Below are 19,323 nucleotides of genomic sequence, written 5' to 3'. Positions count from 1 at the left end.
ACTTTTTCTGATGAAACTTTTTAGTAATTTTTATTAGAAAATATGACGTAAACATCATTTTTACGTAAAATTGGTACTCTTGTTTAAACATGATAATTTCAACCGTTTTCGATAAAAACGCAATTGAAGATTTCAGGAACTCAGAAGGGGATATCAAATACCAAACTAATAAACAAAGTGGCAACTGAAATTATTGTGACGAGGCATTTCAATCAAAAAAGTAATGATTACTTTTAAAAAATGCAACACTACACTACACTGTCACATCAAAAATAATTTACTCTGAACAAATGACATTTACCAACAATTATCTGACAGTCCAAAGCATACTTTTCATAAATGAAATAATATTTGAAATCCTTTTTTAAGACTCTAACTAAGCAGTTCGACTGCGTTTTTATCGAAAACGGTTGAAATTATCATGTTTAAACAAGAGTACCAATTTTACGTAAAAATGATGTTTACGTCATATTTTCTAATAAAAATTACTAAAAAGTTTCATCAGAAAAAGTTTGGACTCAATTTGATCATCAGGAATGATCCACGTGGCGCCCTCTATGACAAAACGTAAAATTGTAGATAAAATACTATTTCTTGTCTAAGATTATGCCTCTGTGCCAATTTTGATAGCAATTTATAAATATACAGGGAAACTATTAGCAAAAAAGGAAAAACAAAAATTAACTTTAACACCCTGTATCTTTTTTCTCAGCAACATTTTATTAAGGCATATTTGGCCCAATAGCCATATTTTGGTCCAAATAACCTGTCCTTAGTCTATGTCCCTATAGTTATGACTCACCCTGTATACTGTGTCCAGACTAAGCGAACGGCTCCACGAGCGACAAGTTTACGTCAGCAGTAGCCGTAAAACAAACTTAAGGTTTCGCGGAACGGAATAGGAATAGCAGAACTGAACAGACTACGCACAAGTCCTGTAGTTCTCCACAAGTTCATTTTACGGCTACTGCTGGCGTAAACTTGCCGCTCGTGGAGCCGTTCGCTAAGCCGTAGATTTCTAGAATTTTAGACTAAGACGTTAGCCTCTTTATTTTTTTATTCACCGGCCGGAGCTCGAACCTCCATCACATATCCACTAGATTTGCGATCGAGCTCCCCAGACCGCTTGGCCACCTAAATACATCGTTTTCCTTCTACAATACCTTTTATTTTAGTGTTATTTTATTGCTCAAAAAGTTGGACTGATAATTTTCTTTACAGATTTTTACAAAAGAGACTAAAATTTTCCAGATAATACTAGTTATTCGACTGGTTTTGACATAAAGCTATAATATGCAAACCATGAAATTACTCTCGAATTATTCATTTATTGTGATTATAAGAGCGTATTAAAATATCATTTACCTGATACCTGACGCACAATAAAAAACAAGAGATGGTGATACAATTAAGTCATAAACGCCGGCGTTTGGGAAATGTTCACCGACATCAACCATTAGAACACAAGTGTGTTGACTCAAATTATAATTAGTTGTGCCCTGTTGAGCACGTCACGACTCTTTGCCGATCCCTTCTAGCGGAAAATTACTCTTGCATCGCCCTCTTCTGCTCCAGTGTTGAGTTTTCTCCTCCTCATTTAATGTTAGTTGTTTGTGTCATTGATTTTACGGCGAAACCAACGGTCTTACCAGACATAATTTTCCGGGGAGCTTCAGATATCTAGCAAATGACTTTTGATTTACAGCGTGGTAAGGACTAAATATTCGATTCCAATAGTTCTTTTGAAAATTCCGTAACTCTAGACCTATTTCTTTTTAGTTCGTAAAAACTATACAGTGCTAGTTAAAAGTCCGTACCTCCGTTTCTCCCCTCGTAACTTTTGAACGGTTATACTTATAATAGTGAAATTTGGAGGGAGGAAATAAACGGACGTAGGCTTCTTAACCTTAACTAGTCATGACAGGTGATGTAATAGTGACAGATGACGTTACAGAGCCACTGTGACCAATAATTTTAAATGAGACCTTATGGCAAGTGATACCTCGTTTGAAAGGTATTCAAAATACCTTTTCAGTCATACTAATTTTTTTTGACTTTAAGCTCATTTTGATGAATAAATGAATTTAATATAAAATTATAGTTTCGCATTTAATTATATAATAAAAATTCAAAATTTCGCCTATGGTTACTTATCAAAACGGTTGACGTTGACGTAAAAACTACTAGAGAATTAAAAAACGTCAACTTTTTGACAAAAAAACCATAGGCGGACATTTGAATTTTTATTAATTAAATGCGAAACTGCAATATTATATTTATTTATCTTAAGGTATAGATATCACAGTGGCTCTGTAACGTCATCTGTCACTATTACGTCACCTGTCATGACTAGTTAAGAAGCTTACGTCCGTTTATTTCCTGCCTCCAAATTTCGCTAGCACTATTATAGGTATAACTGTTCAAAAGTTACGAGGGGGGGGTACGGACTTTTGACTAGCACTGTATATACTACTTAATACCCTATATTTATGTTATTTAAACATTTTCTTTCTCTCTCACTATATAATACAACAATTATTTATATCTCAATTGCATATACAACAATTCAACAATCGTAATAACAGTGAAAGGAAAGCTAAATATTTCCAATATTTTTTTTATTTGGGTTTAAGAGGGTTTAAACTTAAACCACTTCATTGACCTCCAGTAAAAGAAAAACGCTTTTTGTTTCAAGGGGCATACATAGTGATATTATATTCGCTTCACTGACCCTAGTCCCATCATCGTTAGCCGTTTTGAGTCAACTGCTGAACATATGCCCCCCGTAAATAATGCCATTGTATTCGATCTTGAGCACCCTGAATCCAGTTATGCCGGAGGTGGTGCTCGATTACCATAAACATCATGTCTAGGTCTCCATTCTAAAATTTTCTTGGTCCATCTTCCCTCTCTGACTCTGGCAATATGTCCCGCTTAGTTACATTTCAGCGTTGTAATTCTTGTAACTGCGTCCATAACACCAGTTTTTTTCGTAACTATTTAATTTGAAACTTTGTCTTTGAGGGATATATTCAACATTGAACGCTCCATTGCTCTCTGTACCACTTGTATCTCATTTATTATTTTTCTGGTAGGGGTCAATGTTTCTGCTCCATACCCTAGAACTTGGAGTACACATTAATCAAAGACCTTCTTTTCAAGCACATGGGAATATCTGATCTAAAAACTTCAATTTTATTTTTTTTTAATAAAATTGACTTTAAAAATTTTTAAAACTTTAAAATTTTATTAATTGTTTGTTGAGAACTGAACATCGTTAAACAAATAGCAGTAAACAATGGCAATAACGAACAAACAATTAATAAAATTTTAAACCAAAAACTCCATAAGAAAGCCCTGAAATTAGTCTATCCACCACCACAGAAAGAACCCAGTACTTTCTGCTCTATCACATATACTGGCAAGATAACAACAAAAATAGCCAGATACATAAAAAGAAAGGAATAACTCCAGCTTTCAGAACTAACAAAAACTTAAGCAAATATATTAAGAACAATAAGAGCCGAAAGAGAAAACAACTACAGAGTGCTGTCTACAAACTAACTTGTGGTGACTGTCCGAAAATTTACATCGGTCAAACTGGCAGAACCTTTGACAAACCGATAGCAGAACACAAAAGGGCTTTCAACAATAGAAAAACAAACACTTCTACAGACGCACTTAACCTTCTAGATCATAATCATTCTTTTAATGAAGAGTTTCAAATTTTGCATATTCAAAATAAAGGCCTTAAGCTATCTTTATTAGAATATATGCAAATTAATAAATTAAAAAATACAGATATAATTCTGAATGACCAACTCGAGACAAACAGCTCCCCACTCCTCAACCTCTTCAGTTAAAGACTTTAAAAAGGCAAACACATAGTAAACGAAATCACTTGAGAAAGGCACTCTGCCGGAAAAACTGTAGTCACATAGTTATAATAAATTTTGTTGAAGTACCTATTATAGAAAACAAACGTTTTCAGTGTTTTATTGCCAAATAAAGATAATAGGTATTACTGATTCACATAAATTACCGAACAACATGAAGATGATAGCTGAAATGAAATGGTAATTATTTCAAAATTTATATTGCAGTGTAATTTAACAAATTACATTATTTGACATGTCCTACACTCTAATAAGCCTCATTTTTAATCTTTAAAACCTAAAAGGGGCTTAAAGTGATCACCAAATAACACTTTCAAATCAAATCCTCATGTAAATGCAAATCAAACAAATGCCTGAATCTTAAACAAGAAACGAACGCATAGTGCGAGGTGATGTATCGCTAATGTGACCATTTGTAATTGAAACAGGGCCCTTTGTGCTCTTTATATTCTCGTCATTCACGGTATCAGCCTGCTCGTATACGCTGTTTTAAAACGGGAGTGTCTAAACGGCCGCTAACAAAAGTTCTCATTGGGTACAGTCAGGGCTGCTTTATCCATTAGGCAATATAGGCAATTGCCTAGGGCGGCAAATTATGAGAGGGCGGCAAAAATACTGTACAAAAAATATTTGTATATAAAAATTGAAATCGAATAACATTTAAGTACATCGTACATCCATCAATGGAATATAAGTGGGCATTCATTTCTAGAAAACAAATTGCATTTTCTTAACACTATTCATTCAAAAAGGACAGAAACTGTAAATTTAGGAATTACCTATTGGGCCGTCGGCAGCACCGCAAAGGCGACGGGCGCACTGTTCTATAATTTTTTTAAACTCAATCCTTTTGGGTTATTCGTGGTTGAAAATTTACATTTTCATTGAAAATGGTCGCCTTTTCGGATGTTTTTTTGCGAATACCTTAAAAATTATGCATCTAACGAAAAAAAAACTATATAAAACATTTTTGTAGCTTAGGAAAAATCAAAGAGATTCGTTCCTTCATAAGTCTTCTAGTGATAACATAAAAAGAGATATGGTAGGTGAAAAGACATTTTTTTGTGCATGCTCAAATCGGTGTGTTCAACTTAATAACAGAGAAATTGTCGACTTTAAGGGTATAATGCTAACAATACCTTTTGAAAGTACTGCCTGAAAAGACCTTTAAAATTATTCATTAAATAAAAGATAACATAAAAGATTACATTCAAACTAAACGAGATATGGTGCAACAAAAAAGGAAGACTAATTTATTTTAAGATAAAATGCGAAGTATGTATATTTTAACCCCTCATCCACCAGATTTAAATGCATCGTTTTGCTTCTACAATACCTTTTACTATAGTGTTATTTCTATGTTCAACAAGTTGGACAGGTTTAAAATGTATGGTTTTTGAAAAAAAGAAGATCAAATTATAGAGAGCATTTTTAAATTTTTTTTAAAATCTTCCTCTTTCTCCATGTAACTTCTAAATGATAATGAGATACAGTAATGAAAGAAAAATAAAATTGTTATCTAAAAGAAAACCTACAGTTTTGTAAGGTATTTTTTTACGTATCTCTTATCACTTTCGAATTACATGGAGAAAAATGAAGATTTTTAAGGAAATTTAAAAATGTGCTCTATAATTTGATCTTATTCTTTTCAAAAACCATTTATTTTAATTCCAAACCATTTCAACTTTTTGAATATAGAAATAATACTATAGTAGAAGGTATTGTAGAAGGAAATCGATGCATTTCAATTCTGGTGGATGAGGGGTTAAATATACTTTTTTTCTATATTTATATATACTATTTCTTATTTTATAATCATTTTTTCTTCAAATACATTAGTCATAAGTTTTTTTTGCACCATATCTCGCTTAGTTTGAATGTAACCGACCGACAGTTAACATTTCTCGTTTAAAGGTCTTTTCAAGCGCTACAAAAGGTATTGGTAGTATTATACCCCTAAAATCGACCATTTCTCTGTTATTTTAAGTTGAATACACCGATTTGAACATGCACCAAAAAAAATCTTTTTTCATCTACCATCTCCTTTTTTATTAAAACTAAAAGATTTATGGAAAATTGAATCTCTCTGATTTTTCAAAAAAATTACAAAAATATTTTATATAGTTTTTTCGTTAAATGCACAATTTTTATAGTATTCCCAAAAACAGTCTCCGAAAAGTGTCATTTTTCAATGAAAATGACAAATTTTTAACCACGAATAACTCAAAAAGTATTGAGTTTTCAAAAAAATTTATAAAACAGTTTTCGCTTAGAATTAGGTTCTCTGGTCACTTCCGGTGTTAGTTTGATAAAAAAATTCCACCCCTGAGAACGGGTGGGAACCACCCCTAAGTTAAAAGCGCCATAGAATATAGGGTAGACTTTGTTTCTTGAGCTATTCCCTACTTACAGTGAAAATATCAAGTAAATTGATGCAGTAGAATGGAATTCGGAGCCGGAGTCAAATACCCTCACTGACTGCACTAGTAGATGCCTACGTCATTTATAATACATGAATGCATGAGGGTCATTTGGATACCACAATAAAATCACCAATCACCAATAACTGACATATCTAAATATTTAAAAAAGAGTGGATTGAAAGATATTTTCCCTAATTTTGATATTGCTTTGCGTTTGCGCATTTATTTGTGCCTCCCAGTTGCCAACCAACGTGTCCGTTGAAAGGTCATTTTCGAAAATGTCAAGAATTGAAAATAGTCATGAAAATAATTTCCGATCAAGTATGACGCAAGAACTACTTAACAATTCGTCGATTTTGTCCATAGAAAGTGACGTAACAAAGGCGATAAATGATGACGACATTATAGATGATTTTTCCAAAGAAAAATCAAGAAAGAAATCTGATGTCATCGAACTGGAATGACAATTTTTATGTATTCTTATTTAAATAAAAAAATCTGCTTGCAATTTTTTTTTCGCAAAAATGGTACATGCTTGAAGGGCGGCTACTAGAGAATTGCCTAGGGCGTCAATTGGCCTAAACGCGGCCCTGGGTACAGCGAGTTAGCAAATTGAAGCAACTTGTAAAATTACTTTGCAGGTTAGAATTCCTCATGGCACAATAAGTAACATTTGTTCAAAACATTTCTTAGAATTGTTGGAGGTTGCGCTTTAATCGGAAAAATACGATTTATTAGCGCCATCTATTAACAATTCTAAAAAATGTTTCGAAATCGAAATTAACATAAAGAACAAGAAAAATTTTAACTGATAGATAAAAGCACATATCAGATAAAGCTAATAAGAGATCAAGATAAAACAACAATAAGTAAAATAAAAAACTTTAGTTGTTTATAATGAAATGTTATGATAAACAATATTCAAAACACTGTAGAAGACTATCACTGGGGAGTCTATCCTCTATCTCGTCTTCTAAATGCAACGTTGAAAGCAACCAAAACGAGGTTCTTCTGCAAAAATTTTGCACCAAACCTAAGTATTCTGTTTTTCTTTTTACAATATCCAAAACTGTAACTCCACAAGCAGCGATGCTAAGAATTACAGTCATTTTCATTGTGGCATCAATTATAGTCTATCTTTATGACCAAGAGGGTAAATTATAGTTAAAATTATGCTATAGACTAGACAGACACAGAACATGAACAACAACGAAATCAGAATAAAAATAACAGATTGAGATAAAATTAATCGAAGTGAAGAATGCCATAAAAACTTTATGGAACAAAAAATCAGGGGCACCAGGAAGAATCGTTAATGAACTAATTAAGTACGGAACAGACAAACTACACAGAATTATACACAAAATGTTCAGTAACGCTATAAACCTGCACGAAATACCAGATGAATGGTCCAAAGCACATATAACCTCGATATATAAAAAGGGGATAAGAAGAAATGCGAGAACTATAGAGGCATCAGTCTTATAGCATGTATAGGCAGGTTATATGAAAAACTGGAAAAATCTATCGTAAATAAAATCGGAGAAGATCAGACGGGGTTCACGGTAGGCAACTAAACATTCCGTATATGTATTTGGAACCTAGGAGTTTTCTATTGGTTCGTTGCAGCACGCGGTCATATTTTAACCAATAGGCGGCGAGGTTCCAAACGCATATACGGAATGTTATTCGGTGCCAAATTCATATACGGAATGTTAAACATTCGTACACCGAAAAAGATAAGTTTTTATTAGAGTCTGTTAAAAGGAGATTAATTTTAAAATACTTGTTACTGTATTATTAAATAAAAATAAAACAATTATAGTATTTGGAATGTTATTTGGTGCGAAATTAATATACGGTATGTTAAATATTCGTAGAACAAAAAGACGATTTTTATTAAAGCCAATTAAAATGAGACTGGTTTTTAATAGTATATTATGCAACGAGCATTTAATGATGGTCATTATGAAGAGAGTATAAGGGATACGAAACGAGCCGCCTAGCGCGAGTTTCGTATAGAGTACGAGCTTCATAATGATAATTAAATGCCAGTTGTTTACACGATTTTTTCTATGATCATTCACAAAAAAATATATTCAAATTATTTATTTTGTAACGCAAACAAATTAAGTAGTTTGTCAGTCTGACAGTTTGTTTACATATTGAGAACTGTCAAGGAGCAAGGAGTATGTATTTGATTCGCCATTGGTTACTGCGCGTGTGCCACCTTTATCGCGAATGTCATATCGCGATTCTATTGGTTAAAAATCTGTATCCTAATGAAAATATATATCATAGAAGTTCATTATGATACAGGTAGTGACATCATAATTGATATATTATAGTATGAGAATAGAAAAATTATTGTTAATGTATTATTAAACATCCACAAGGAAAAAGGTTTTCCTGTAGTTGGCTGTATACCATATAATACAAAAAAACGAATAAGGTCCTTTATAAAAAGTCTATATTAAAAATCTCTAAAAAGGGCTAGATCACAGAACTAGTTTTAGATTGATTGACCAATCATCATCAGTGTTTTCCTAAAATGAATATAACCTGATAAAATGATGCAAAGGTTTTAAAATTTTGACTAGGTTTAAAAAAGTCGTAGGTTATACCTACTCACGTGTTCTTACCATGCTAACCACCAAAATATAATATTACAAATTTTATTTGCATATATTACATAATTACATATATTTTGGTGGTTAGCATGTAAGATCAGGTGAGTATAACGTACAACTTTTTTTAACCGTAGTCAAAATTTTAAAACCTTTGCACCATTTTATAAGGTTATATTCATTTTAGGAAAGCACTGATGATGACTGGTCAACCAATCGAAAACTAGTTCTGTGATGTATCACTTTTTAGGGATTTTAAATATAGACCTTTTATAAAGGACTTTATTCGTTTTGTTTTTGTATTATATGGTATACAGCCAACTACAGGAAAACCTTTTTCCTTATGGATCTTTAATAATACATTAACAATAATTTTTCTACATATTCTCATGCTATAATACTATAATATATTAATTATGATGTCACTACCTGTATCATAATGAACTTTATTATGATACAGATTTTTAACCAATAGAATCGCGATAAGACATTCGCGATAAAGGTGGCACACGCGCAGTATCAATGGCGAGTCAAATATATACGCTTTGACAGTTCTCAATATGTAAACAAACTGCCAAACTGACAAACTACTTAATTTGTTTGCGCTACAAAATTAATAAAGTTAAATATATTTTTTTTGTGAACGATCATAGAATAAATCGTGTATACAACTTGCATTTAATTATCATTATGAAGCTCGTTCTCTATAAGAAACTCGCCGCTAGGCGGCTCGTTTTGTATCCCTTATACTCTCTTCATCATGACCATCATTAAATGCTCGTTGTATTAAAAACCAGTACTACTAACCAGTTGTACTATTAAAAACCAGTCTCATTTTAACTGGCTTTAATAAAAATCGTCTTTTTGTTCTACGAATATTTAACATACCGTATATGAATTTCGCACCAAATAACATTCCAAATACAATAATTGTTTTATTTTTATTTAATAATACAGTAACAAGTATTTTAAAATTAATCTCCTTTTAACAGACTCTAATAAAAACTTATCTTTGTCGGTGCACGAATATTTAACATTCCGTATATGAATTTGGAACTGAATAACATTCCGTATATGCGTTTGGGACCTCGCCGCCTATTGGTTAAAATATGACCGCGTGCTGCAACGAACCAATAGAAAACTCCTAGGTTCCAAATACATATACGGAATGTTTACATGCTTACGGTAGGAACGTCCTGCATAGACCATATATATACACTCCAACAATTAATTGAGAAAAAATGGCAAAAAATAGACCAGTACGCATTGCATTCATCGATTTAAAAAAGGCATATGACACGGTTAAGGAAATCGGAATAACTAGGAGGTTAATAGAAGCCGTAAAAAACCTTTACAATAACAACAAGGTAAGACAATAAGATTAAATTTGGGATTCATACTTAGTTTTATCATAAAAACATGTGTCACACTATATTTTTTCGAAAAATTAAGCATATCAACCTCTATAGGGTTAAAACCATCCCAAAGCCCATCAATGATTGAGAATTCGGAATCTATAATTTTTGAAAACGTGAACAAATCAACCCCTATAGGGTTGAGACTACCCCGAAACCAGTCATAATTAGAGAATTCGGAGTTTATATCTAGTTTTAGTATAAAAACATGTGCCACACTATATTTTTTGAAAAAATTGAACAAGTCATCCCAATAGGTCTGAAATCAGCACAAAGCCAGTCAATAGTTTAAAATTCGGGATCTGTACTTGAAATCACCCTGAAACCAGTCAAACAATAGAACATTCGGAATCTGTACTTAGTTTACTAAGAAAGGTATAATAAGTGTACAGATTCTGAAACTGTTTTTTGTGTCATGTTTAGTCTACATAAGTATTATGTTTATAAGGGATTTAGCCACAACTATTGTTGATTCACAACTAATGAAAATTATATTTTTTATTAACTAATGTTTTGACGTTTGGATTCCCACTCCCGAAATTGTTCTCAAAAGGAAAAAAGAAAATTAAAGAAAAGTTAAAATTATAAAATTTTCTTTTTTCCTTTTGAGAACGATTTCCGAAGTGGAAATCTAAACGCCAAAACATGAATTAATTAAAAATATAATTTTCGTATAAGAACAATAAAGCTGGAGGACCAGGAGGAATTGTGGCGGAACTAATCAAATACAGAACAGAGAAATTAAGAAGAATGATATGCCGAATCATGGAAAGAGCAATAAATGGAGAGGACATCCCTAAACAATGGTAGGAAGCCTACATAACATCGATATACAAAAAAGGGAACAGAAAAGATTGCGAAAATTACAGGGGATAAGCGTCATCGCTAAAATGGAAAGACTGTATGGCAGGATCCTCAGGAACAAAATAGAGAACAATAAAGAAGGTAAAATCGGAGAAGAACAAGCCGGTTTCACAGCAGGTAAATCATGTCTAGATCATATCCATACAATACAACAGACAATAGAGAAGAAACGAGCTAAGAACAAAGATGTACACATGGCGTTTATAGACCTTAGGAAGGCATACGACACCGTGCCAAGGAAAGAACTGTACAAAGCAATGACTAAAATAGGGATACCACCTAACCTAACACAAGCCATCAAGAACATGTACAGTGGAAATGAAGTAAATATAAAAATCGGAAACAAGGTAGTTGCTAAATTAAAAACAACAAAAGGATTACTACAGGGATACCCAACGTCACCAACTCTATAATTTAAAATATTTTTAGAACACGCACTAACAACTTGGAAGACAAAATGTAGGGGTATGGGAATAACGATAAGGGACGATTATCTCTACACATTGTGTTTCGCAGACGATCAGGTGGTGATGGCTCAAGATGAAGAGGATATCAGTTACATGGTAAGAAAATTAAAAGAGGAATACAAAAAGGTGTGCCTGGAAATAAATATGAAGAAAACGGATTACTTATACTCATACCATACTACTTATAGCAATATCGGAGGAAGACGTCAAAAACTTAGAAATAGAAGAACAAGTAGAAATAAAAGGAACGAAGAATTTTAAATATTTGGGCTTTATAATGTCGCAAAACGGAACAACAGGAGCAGAAATAAAAAATAGATTAGGACAAACAATATCTTGCATCAGACAACTCCATAATGTAATCTGGAAGAAGAACATCAAGTAAAAAACAAAAAAATGATATACCAAACAATAGTAAGAAGCATCATGACATATGCCGCAGAAATTTGGATCATCAACAAAAAAAAAACTCAAAGGAGCATTCTGGCAACCTAAATGGAATACTGGAGAAGATGCTGTGGTCTCACCAGAAGACACAGAATAACAAATGAGGCAATGAGGAGACAAGGAAAAGAATGCAAGTGGAAAAAGATGGTCTGCGATATACAGACGAAAGAAGACTAAAATGGTACGGCCACGTATGATGAGCAGAAAACACTTGGATAAACAAGGTTGCAGAATGGAGCCCAAGAGGAACAAGAAGAAGAGGACGACCGAGAAGATCCTGGAAAAACGAAGTCGACGAAGCCATGTCTTGTCTAAGAAAGGATTGGAAGAAGGGGACTGGGAAGATCTAAAAAAATGGATCCAAATAGGATTTTAGGCCCGAGCAAAAACACCATACCGAGGGATAAGAAATATTCACTTCAAAAATCGTAAAAATAAAATCATTCCTGATGTTGGTAATCTATGATTTGTTATACCACTACATGTGCTTGGTTGGATAGACACTGCAATTTTAAAATCGCGATCAGCAAGCGAACCCTTCTATAATCGCCTATTGAATTGTCATTCATCAAAGGCCGGGCAAAGGGGCTTTTGACAAACAATTTTCCAAGCGCCCTTTTATATGCCATAATTGTAATTTTGGTTTGGTTTTTAAGCACAGAGCCACTGACAGAGACAGAAGAGTTTACTTACTTTTTAAACTTTGATTTGACGTTCAATTCCTTTATTAAATTTAATTTTAATTATTGTTGAAATTAAACGTGAAACAATATTCTTTGAAGTGCAGAGCAGCTTGTTTTATGTTTTTATTTAATAAAAGTAGAATTCAAGACAAAATTAACTTTTCTTTGTCTTCTTTTTTTGGCATTTTTAATAATAGTCCAAGGGCTGGAAGCGGATTTTGCTCCTGATAAGAAATATGGACAAACTAAACGGGGATATGTTGAATTAGATGTCTACATGACATCTTGGGACCGTTCAAGTATTACGTAACGCAGGTTGGGGGGGGGGGTCAAAAATTATAAAAAACTGCGATACGTAATAGTTAAACGCTCATTACAGTGTGTTACGTAGGGGGGAGGGGGGTCAAAAATCTTTAAAAATCGCGTTACGTAATACTTGAACGCTCCCTTTCCCATACGGGCGGACACCAGAGCCGGGGACGAGGGTAGTTATAAGGGGCCAAAATCGCGGTTTTTATTATTTTTTTGTGACTCTCATGATCGAGATAGTGCACCAAATTTGGAAATAAGTAGGTCATGACGTAACTAAGCAAAATCTCCAGGGACGGTCATCTCCGTGGGGGACAAAGGGGTGGCAGAGAGGGGTAAATATAAAATTTATAAGGGTTTTTTTTATTACGTTCGAGATCGAGATTGTGCACCAAAATTTGGGAAGAAATAGGTCATGACGTAACTAAGCAAAATCTCCAAGGCCGGACAAGGGTGAATACGCAAAATTTTTGAGTGATGCTTGTCATCGAGAATATGTACGTAACTTGCACAATTGATTCATTTAGATCTGTAGAATCAAAATCCAAAAGGGCGGACAGCTAGGTGGGGTTATTTTTGGAGATTTTGCTGTTACGTCATGATCTACTTATTCCCAAATTTTGGTGGACTATCTCGATCATGAACGTCACAAAAAACCTTCACAAAGTCACAAAGAGCGTCACAAAAAAATTAATAAAAATCATGACTTTGAACCCCTGACAATTACCCTCATTGGATGAAATCCAAGGATTTACGAAGTCCTTGGAAGACTTAAAAAACTAAAATCAATTAGAATAGGTGGAAACTTTGGAAACAAACCCATGGAATCCTCTTTTGGGCTTCTTCTTGTTGATGTGCCTATCCGTGACGAATGTTGACGATCATCATGGCAATCTTCACTTTATCTGTAGCAACGCGGAAAAGCTGCACAGATGTTGTATTGAACCAGGTTCTGAGGTTCTTTAACCAGGATGTTCTTCTTCTTCCTGGACCTGGCTTTCCAAATATTTTTCATTGCAGGATGGCTTGTAGGAGGGCAAATCTGGATTATTTCGCATAATGTGTACGAAGTATTGTAACTTTTGAGATTTGATGGTAGTCAATATTATGTCTCGGTTCTTATTTATTCTTCTGAGGACCTTCTGACAAGTTTCTTCCTTTTAGAGTCATGAGAACTGCCTGTGGTGTACTCTGAAGCGAACTAAATCTGGATGTCTACTAAGCAAAATAATAAACAATTATTTGCTGCTGGATTCATCAGCGATATCTGTTTAAACACAAGAAAAAATAGAAAATTGGAAAGAAATCCTTTGTAAAAGGTATAAAAATTTTTTTTATTAAAAATCCCTTAAAAGGGCTACATCACAACAAAACGTTTTCGATTTTTATAAAAAATCATCATCAGTGTTCGATCTAAAAATAAGTATAACCGATTTAATGAATATAAAGTTATTATTTAAATTTTGACAAAGGTTAGAGCAAGTTGGTTATACTTACAAACTGGATGCTAGCTGAGCCACAAAAGAAAAATATCTGGGTAAAAACCCTTTACATATAATATAGATGCCTTAAAAGTGCATACTTCGATAAAAAGGCCTGTGATGGTCACATGGCAAACAGGATAATGCCCTAAGGTAAGGTATACAGGTATCCCAACACGTGGGATCCAAATTGAGTTGATCACATTTCAATGACTTAATGGCAAATGATTGCAAAATGATTGATGTTTCTGAAAGGTGTCAAAAGACAGATAGACAACGTGACGTGGAATTTACCCTGTATTACGACAGCCAACTAATTGTTAGTAAAATATTTAATGAAAATTTACATAGTAATAACAAACATCAACAAAGTTATGGCTATAATTACATTTAAGTAAGTACCTTGAATATGTAAGATGAACGTGAAGTAAGAAATGATTTTTATAATGAGAAATAGCCAGAATATATGCAGCCATCTATACATGTTCCTATTCTAATTGAAGTAAGTTCAACTGTGCTGTGGAAAATTTGATTTCTATGAATTAAAAGGAGTGTTTGGATAAATTGTACCAATGGCAGAGTAAATTAGAGAGTCTGTAGTAAATGGAAGTCTGATATTAAAGTAGTGTTGAAATTAAGATAAGTTGTATGAGTCACAGGAGGAAACTGATATGATATAATGATATGTGAATTAATTGGTAAAGGTACCTGAGTGTTGATATTGGAAGTGAAGAAGAATATCAATTGAACTAATAACCTGGCAAAAGTATGAGGTCCTTTTATGTAACATAAACATCTAGGACTAAACATGTTTATGAAATAGGGATTTTTTTTCCTATTTTTTATTCTTTATACCAAGTTATTGTGTTGAATTGAAAAGGTTTAATACTGGATGGATGTATGAAGGTGTATTGGAAAACAAGCAATATGTGTAAAATTAGAAGGTAGTGAATAATTTGTGATTTGATATCAGAATTGGTTACTGTAATGAGGTGTGATGAAAAAGGCTGGGCGCCCCAGAAACCAGACCCCACATCTATGGATAAGAGAGTGGAAGAATTAGTATAAAAACCTCTTATAAATATTTTTCTGAAGTTTAGTTGGACCTATAACGAAAACCTGATCAAATGGCGATAAGTTATGAAATTGGGTGGAAAAGAACAATAGTGTTAGAGTTGTGACTGGTCGATTTAGTAAAAACTGTGGAAAAAGTTAAAGTAGATTATTTTGGACGACTAGTAGAAGTTAAGGGATAATGAGTTGATGTTAGAAATGTCAAATGACAATGACAATGACAATGTCATTTGATCAGGTTTTCGTTATAGGTCCAACTAAACTTCAGAAAAATATTTATAAGAGGTTTTTATACTAATTCTTCCACTCTCTTATCCATAGATGTGGGGTCTGGTTTCTGGGGCGCCCAGCCTTTTTCATCACACCTCATTACAGTAACCAATTCTGATATCAAATCACAAATTATTCACTACCTTCTAATTTTACACATATTGCTTGTTTTCCAATACACCTTCATACATCCATCCAGTATTAAACCTTTTCAATTCAACACAATAACTTGGTATAAAGAATAAAAAATAGGAAAAAAAATCCCTATTTCATAAACATGTTTAGTCCTAGATGTTTATGTTACATAAAAGGACCTCATACTTTTGCCAGGTTATTAGTTCAATTGATATTCTTCTTCACTTCCAATATCAACACTCAGGTACCTTTACCAATTAATTCACATATCATTATATCATATCAGTTTCCTCCTGTGACTCATACAACTTATCTTAATTTCAACACTACTTTAATATCAGACTTCCATTTACTACAGACTCTCTAATTTACTCTGCCATTGGTACAATTTATCCAAACACTCCTTTTAATTCATAGAAATCAAATTTTCCACAGCACAGTTGAACTTACTTCAATTAGAATAGGAACATGTATAGATGGCTGCATATATTCTGGCTATTTCTCATTATAAAAATCATTTCTTACTTCACGTTCATCTTACATATTCAAGGTACTTACTTAAATGTAATTATAGCCATAACTTTGTTGATGTTTGTTATTACTATGTAAATTTTCATTAAATATTTTACTAACAATTAGTTGGCTGTCGTAATACAGGGTAAATTCCACGTCACGTTGTCTATCTGTCTTTTGACACCTTTCAGAAACATCAATCATTTTGCAATCAGTTGCCATTAAGTCATTGAAATGTGATCAACTCAATTTGGATCCCACGTGTTGGGATACCTGTATACCTTACCTTAGGGCATTATCCTGTTTGCCATGTGACCATCACAGGCCTTTTTATCGAAGTATGCACTTTTAAGGCATCTATATTATATGTAAAGGGTTTTTACCCAGATATTTTTCTTTTGTGGCTCAGCTAGCATCCAGTTTGTAAGTATAACCAACTTGCTCTAACCTTTGTCAAAATTTAAATAATAACTTTATATTCATTAAATCGGTTATACTTATTTTTAGATCGAACACTGATGATGATTTTTTATAAAAATCGAAAACGTTTTGTTGTGATGTAGCCCTTTTAAGGGATTTTTAATAAAAAAATTTTTTATACCTTTTACAAAGGATTTCTTTCCAATTTTGTGATTGATGGTATACAGCCAACTACAGGAAAACCTTTTCTTTTCCTTGTGGATTTTTTAAAAAATAGAAAATTCTCTTTTAGATCGGAATGCAAAATCCATGGTGACAATCCATAATCGGATTGTCACCATGGATGTCCTCTACTTATCGGTCTGTTTGCTTTATACATTTTAAAAAGCTCAGATTATAGATTGCCACTAGATAATGATTCTGCGTTTGGACCTAAAAGGGAATTTTCTCTTTTCTTTTGTGTTTAAATAGATTATTTTGCTTAGTAGACAGCCATATTGAGTTATCTTCAGGGTAGAGTTGCACAAGTTTGACTTGAATGTTTGAACTTGACTTGAGTTTGACTTAATTTCAAGTCAAACTCAAGTCAATCCTTCTGACAAATATTTCAAGTCAAGTCAAACTGGTCAATCGTACAGGTTTGAAAATTCAAACTGTATGTCAAACTAGTTTGAAAGAGTTTGAAAAATAATTTATTTAGTAGATATACTTTTTTGTCGAGATAGACATGTTAGTTGCCAATTAAGATAAGAAAATTAATAATACAATGAGTGCCACATAAAAGTCACAATTTTCAATGTCTTTTAATTTAAAACTTTTAAAGGTAGGGGAAGGGGGGTATGATGGGGTAGCTAAGGAAAATAACAAAAATGCAACATAATTATTACGTTTATTACTATTTTTAATTGATGGCACGTTACGTCATTAATCTAACTATGATTTGGTACAATCTTTGGAAAATCAACCTATCACATTTTTCAACAATTAGCCATTAATAAGAACATTATGAAAAACCATCTTGCCCCATACTATGGGGTATGATGGGGTAATGGAATTGGGGCATGATGGTGATGCTAATTAATTCTCACAAAACAAACAAAAATGTGTATTTGCTCCAGATCTTCATTGTCCACCCTAGCACAAGCATTGTGAGCACATCCACAGATTTGGCAGCCTACCCAGGGTTCTGACGATGTCACTTTATCTATGGCTGTTTTCATAGCATCTCTCGACCACTCTCCTCTTTTTGTTTTTTTCTTGTAAGTACGTACCATGGTATTATCTAAAATAATAATCCAATGTTATTTATTAAGAAATTTAAATTAACCCAGACTTACCACCAATGTCCCATCATACCCCGCACCCAATACCCCATCTTGCCTCAAAAGGTAACTTTGAACAAAAAAAAATTCACTAATTAAATGTTTAACGTATTCACACAAACAATATGCCATTATCAAAATAAGAATACTAGTAAACAACGATAAAAAAGACATTAATGAGGTGATCATAATTACCTTAAAATAACGATGGTTGTCCTTGCACAAAATTAGATCAACGGATCGCTAAAACAGTTTTCCGTTTGTACACAAAAAACGCGTGCACTCTCATTCACGGTTTCTCTTGCAGGGACCGTTAATCGAATGACTCTTCCTATTGAGTTACTGCATGCTATTCACCAACGTGTAGTTTCTTGTTTGTGTGCGGTACCCCGTCTTACCTCGAGACCCCGTCATGCCCCCCATTCCCCTAGATATTTATTTTTTTCGAATCCTGAGAAAACTAATAAGTATTTTTGAAAAATTTAAACGCAGAATGAAAGATTGCATTATTACCGGGGGCCGAAAGTATCTTAGAATAAATAAAAAGTTTCTTTTGAATGAAATATTTGCAATTAATAATAACACTAAATTTTCCTTTTTTATGTTCACCCCTGTAACTTATTAAAATAAACATTATAGAAGTTTTCAGGAATGTTCGTCCCTCAGAAATAATGTAATCTTTCATGCTGCGTTTAATTTTTTTTTAATTTTTATTAGTTTTCTCAGGATTTAAAAAAAATTAATACATTTAAAACACATTGAACATTTTGATAAGCGACATGTTACGCCTATGCCCTTAAAGGTTACAATAAAATAAGACTATTTGGTTTTTCAATGGACAGCTCAAAATAAAATGATTTGGAATTTTTATGACTTTCTTTTATTAAAAAAAACATTTATTTATCTTAGGGCCTGTTCGAAAAAACATGTGGTACCAAGCTGCTATTAGTTCACTCGAAAATATTATGTACCACAAT

Source organism: Diabrotica virgifera, chromosome 6, assembly GCF_917563875.1.
Source record: "Diabrotica virgifera virgifera chromosome 6, PGI_DIABVI_V3a".
NCBI lineage: Eukaryota > Metazoa > Arthropoda > Insecta > Coleoptera > Chrysomelidae > Diabrotica > Diabrotica virgifera.
This window is presented reverse-complemented; position numbering follows the sequence as displayed.